Source organism: Penaeus vannamei, chromosome 38, assembly GCF_042767895.1.
Source record: "Penaeus vannamei isolate JL-2024 chromosome 38, ASM4276789v1, whole genome shotgun sequence".
NCBI lineage: Eukaryota > Metazoa > Arthropoda > Malacostraca > Decapoda > Penaeidae > Penaeus > Penaeus vannamei.
This window is the reverse complement of record NC_091586.1, coordinates 92501-97500: the sequence shown is the minus strand read 5'-3', so window position 1 is coordinate 97500 and position 5000 is coordinate 92501. Positions and strand designations below refer to the sequence as shown.

The following is a 5000-nucleotide window of genomic DNA, read 5'->3' as shown; positions in this document are numbered from 1 at the left end:
ACACACACACACACACACACACACACACACACACACACACACACACACGCACACACATACACATGAATAATAATTTTACTCGAGTGGTATAGATTTATTGTACCCACTGCAGGTAAAATGTGGGTCTCCTTTGATTTAAATTTCTCTTAAATCCTTTTTAAAATACATTCATACGACCTAAATCTATTTTAAATACTTTCATACAACCTAAATCCTTTTTAAATACTTTCATACAACCTAAATCCTTTTTAAATACATTCATACAACCTAAATCCTTTTTAAATACATTCATACGACCTAAATCCTTTTTAAATACTTTCATACAACCTAAATCCTTTTTAAATACATTCATACGACCTAAATCTTTTTTAAATACTTTCATACAACCTAAATCCTTTTTAAATACTTTCATACAACCTAAATCCTTTTTAAATACATTCATACAACCTAAATCCTTTTTAAATACATTCATACAACCTAAATCCTTTTTAAATACATTTATACAACCTAAATCTTTTTTAAATACTTTCATACAACCTAAATCCTTTTTAAATACATTCATACAACCTAATTTTTTAAAAAATACTTTCATACAACCTAAATCCTTTTAAATACTTTCATACAACCTAAATCCTTTTTAAATACATTCATACAACCTAAATCCTTTTTAAATACATTCGTACAACCTAAATCCTTTTTAAATACTTTCATACAACCTAAATCTTTTTTAAATACATTCATACAACCTAAATCCTTTTTAAATACTTTCATACAACCTAAATCCTTTTTAAATACATTCATACAACCTAAATCCTTTTTAAATACATTCATACAACCTAAATCTTTTTTAAATACTTTCATACAACCTAAATCCTTTTTAAATACATTCATACGACCTAAATCCTTTTTAAACACATTCATACGACCTAAATCGGATCTGATCACGTGCCTCGCTACACCTTTGCCCTAATTCTATGTCCCGGAATGACTATTACATTACATTAGCTTTGTTCATTATTTGCGGTTACACATTGATGACTTCATGAGTGCTTGGTCACCAGTGAGTCATTTACTAATCCATCTCACATTTTTTTGTATTCTATATTACTTCAACTGTTGTCAATAAACTAATAATAACGATAATGTCACCAACAATGATTTTGGTCATTAGAGAAAACGGGAAATTAGGCGAGGTCGCATGTGCAGCTTATCTTCAACTGGCTGAGCACTTGTTGAGCCATTTATTGTCAACTTCTTTCACAAAACAACACTTTAATTGTGTGTTTCCTGCAGCACATGGGTTGATAATATGGACAGACAGGATCAGTGTAGGTTAGACACCACGTGGCGCAGGTCCGAACACTAGAATAGGGTAAACTTTTGAGAATTAATGATGGGTTGAGTTTTGAGTTGCAAAAGAACAGAAGCTTTAATTATACACATAATGCAGTTTTGGGCATGATGTATGGCAATGATAAAGAGGACTCCATTGACGTAAAAATCAGTGACATTCATTAGATTGTTAATACATAATTGCCATGCTTATATTCATCTTAATCCCATTCTTAGTGACAAGCAAGTATTGCACATCATTTTCTTTCCAGAATTATACCCCACCCTGATCTTTAACCAAATACCAACCCATAGGCTCATTATATATTGAGTATGCCCTGCTCAGTCAAATCCAGAGACTCCCAACCCTTTTCATTCTGTGACTGTCATCTTTTTCATATTAAGATATCATTATGGATAGTGTAATACTGTCATTAGTTATAGGACAAGAACATTGTGTAAAGATTCAAATGTATTTATATATGACGTGATTATATGTAGGCCCTGCAGGTGAGATAGAATTCAGTTTAATTCGACGTCAAAAAATCTCATACTGCTCCTTGGACCCCAAAGAAGTACCCCGAAGCCTAATCCTTACCCCAACTCATCCGATTACCCACCGAGTGTGCATACCATTTCGTCAGTCATCCTCCAAGTTCATATAATCACCATAACTACTGCATGTCCCAATTACAACTTAAACCTCATCCTCTTCAATTCTAAACCAAAGAACTAACAACTCTGGATTGCCAACTCTTCAAGCCATTCGTCCGGTTCGTTGAAAAGATGCAAGGCCGACCCAATGAACATTAGTAAATACAGATATGCATATATAGAGTTGAATGCTTGCCTGTCCATCTACCAGATATAAATATACATTTATCGATCTATCTATATGGTAGATATGCATGTGGAAAGGTATGAATGAGAACGAATATCTTAACAATACAAGAGATGTATTTAACCGGCTTCGATTACATCTCCGTCGGAAATACACGATAAGATAAAATCGAATCCGGTTAAACCCATCCCTTGTATTGCGAAGATATTCGTTCTCATTCAACCCTTTCCACATTTGTCAACCTGAATTCGGTTCATCGTAGATATACATGTCTAGAAACTAATAGACAGGTATTTATTCGTGTTCATACGCGATTGAAACCGGCCGCCTGCCCCGCCCGAGGCCCCCTGACGCATGCGCAAAAGTGCCTCCACCTCCGCGCATCACACGCAAAAGCTGCTTTGGGAGAACCTTCTCGAGTCTTCGCTCTTCCTTCGGCTATAATTAGAACGGATCTATCACGGGCCAGAGCATTGTATAGTTTCCAAACCATCTGAATGTAAATCATCTCAATTACGTGGACTATGGCAACAACAACAAACTACGTTCACTATATTAGAAAGTTGATGGGTGGGAAGAATTACCTAACATTACTCTACGGGACTGGGCGCCACGTTTCAATTCTCAGTTAGGGTGGTAAATAAAGGACTAAACTAAAAAAAAAAAGAAAAAAAGTAAAACCTTTACATACACGGACGGTAAGAAAACATTGGTGGGCAGATGACACACGTCTGCTGTATTGTCAGGTAGCTTTTAGCATCTCGTCTCACATCTTTATATTGAAATTGAGGTGGAATAGAATGTTATATATATAATATATATTATATATATTCACACACGCACACACATGTATACAATCTTTGCTACGGGGCTGTTGGGGGAAGGAAGAGATTCTCGTTGGTCTTATCGAGTTTCGTGTGTGTGTGTGTAAGTAAATATATATATGTAAGTATATATATATAAAATATGTATATATGTGTGTGTGTGTATACTTATGTGCATAGGTCTAGCTTTGGAGAATAACTTTTCTGTTGTTTTCATCTTTGAAGTTTCACTTGTATGTCTCCAACAATCATGTCGTGGTCATTATTGCAGTCTGCTTCTGGATGTGTGCGAATATCTCTAACATTGTTTCTGTCTAATCTGTTGATTGTGATGTAATCGATTTGATTTTTAGTCATTCCATCCGGGCTTTTCCATGTCCAGAGTTTTCTTGTGTGTTTAGTAAACAATGTGTTCATGATGATTTGGCTATTTTGTTCGCACCAATCCGTTAGCTTTCCTCCTCTTTCCGTCTTCTCTCCTAGGCCTACTTGTCCTACAATGTCTGTGTGTTTCCTCCAACTTTAGCATTGAAATCTCCCATAACTATGTTTAGTGTGTGTGTTTATGTATGTATGTGTGTTTGTGTGTGTGTGCATGCACATAGATATATATACACACATATATACATGTATATGTATATATATACACATGTGTGTGTATATATATATATATATATATATATATATATATATATTTGTGTGTGTGTGTGTGTGTGTGTGTGTGTGTGTGTGTGTGTGTGTGTGTGTGTGTGTGTGTGTGTGTGTTGAGATAGGACATAGGGGAGCTGAAAAAGCAGGTGCGTAGAAATATATGAAGAATAAAACAATGATTTACTTAGTAGGTACTATTCTCATATCTACGTAAATACAAATATTTTTTTACATACAATATCTGTAAAGTAATATTTGTTTTGATAAGTTCTCGATAGAAGCTTTAATCCTATGCGCAGGAAATCCATTAATTTTATCTAGATTTTGAAAAAAATACCTCTTTATGCAACCAGGATAGTTGATATATATATATCCTTCCCCAGAATTGAAGAAATGCGGTATAAATGATCCTCTTACATAAAGTACACAAATAAGTATTGCGAATCCAAGTTTTGAAAATCGCGCCCGTGACGTCACAGAACTTGGACCAATCACGAACCTTTTAGTGTACTAGGCTGCGCCCGACCTTCAAAACAATTTCATAATACTTCAGCCACATTTTTTATTCCTTGATCCCTCTCTTCCCATGAACGCAGCCACTCCCCGCCACATCACCAAATCGAAATACTCTCTTCAGGAACACATTTCCCACCGATATAAATCGATCACGACGGTACCAGAAGAATAAAAAGCAGGAGAAAACCCGAATAAAGGGGAAAGAAACGGGGCCAGAGAGCGAGCGAAGACCAAGCGCTCCGTCCAGAAAGCATCGCTCAGCGGCAGAGGGAGAGAGTCGGCGTAGAGACAAGAACACGTCAACCTTTTGGCTTCATTTCCCTTCGTTCTCCTTCGCCAGCCAGTCGCCTGTCGGGGTCGAGTGGATAAAGGGGTGAAGAAGAAAGGGAAGAAAAGGTGGAAGAGCCCAGAAAGGACAATAATTAAGGAGGAGGGAGTACGAAAGAGGAAAAGAAAGAAGACTCGAGAATTTCTGTGTAAGTTGATACTTTGTTTTCCCTTTTTCTGGTTATTTAGTTGTTTCATTTTTCCTTTTTTTTATTCCGCCTGCTTGCATGAGAGCTACACATAGTTGGCATATATAGTGTTTGTTATCTGTGGGGATTTTATACGCAATATCCGTTAAAATCTTATCTTATCAGTGGCCTGACTCGGAGATGATCTCACACTGGGTCGAGATTTCACAAAACTCGAGTTAATTTCACCAAAAGAATTGACGTAAAGGCCTGGAAGTTGCGAAGTCAGCGGCGTTTCTGGCCAAACAGGTGCAAGACAGGTGTGACAGGTGTGTGGGACAGGTGTTGTAATGGCCTCTGGGGTTGGCAGGGGGCGGGGGG

General features: G+C 36.8%; 2 protein-coding genes across 4 annotated transcripts in view; both read left to right on the top strand.

The window, feature by feature from the left end:
• Window positions 1-4263: 4263 nt before the first annotated feature.
• LOC138859092 (protein N-terminal asparagine amidohydrolase-like) overlaps window positions 4264-5000 on the top strand; it is a 7619-nt gene continuing 6882 nt past the window's right edge. The window contains exon 1 of one of the 2 annotated variants that reach the window (XM_027360465.2): window positions 4264-4640. The gene's annotated coding sequence lies outside the window, so the exon portion shown is untranslated. Of the gene's footprint in view, window positions 4641-4809; window positions 4940-5000 lie in introns of those variants that run through there. The other variant, XM_027360480.2, reaches the window with a different exon arrangement.
• LOC113808980 (dnaJ homolog subfamily B member 9) overlaps window positions 4814-5000 on the top strand; it is a 15099-nt gene continuing 14912 nt past the window's right edge. For both annotated transcript variants that reach the window (XM_027360428.2, XM_027360494.2), the window contains exon 1: window positions 4814-4948. The gene's annotated coding sequence lies outside the window, so the exon portion shown is untranslated. The remainder of the gene's footprint in view (window positions 4949-5000) is intronic.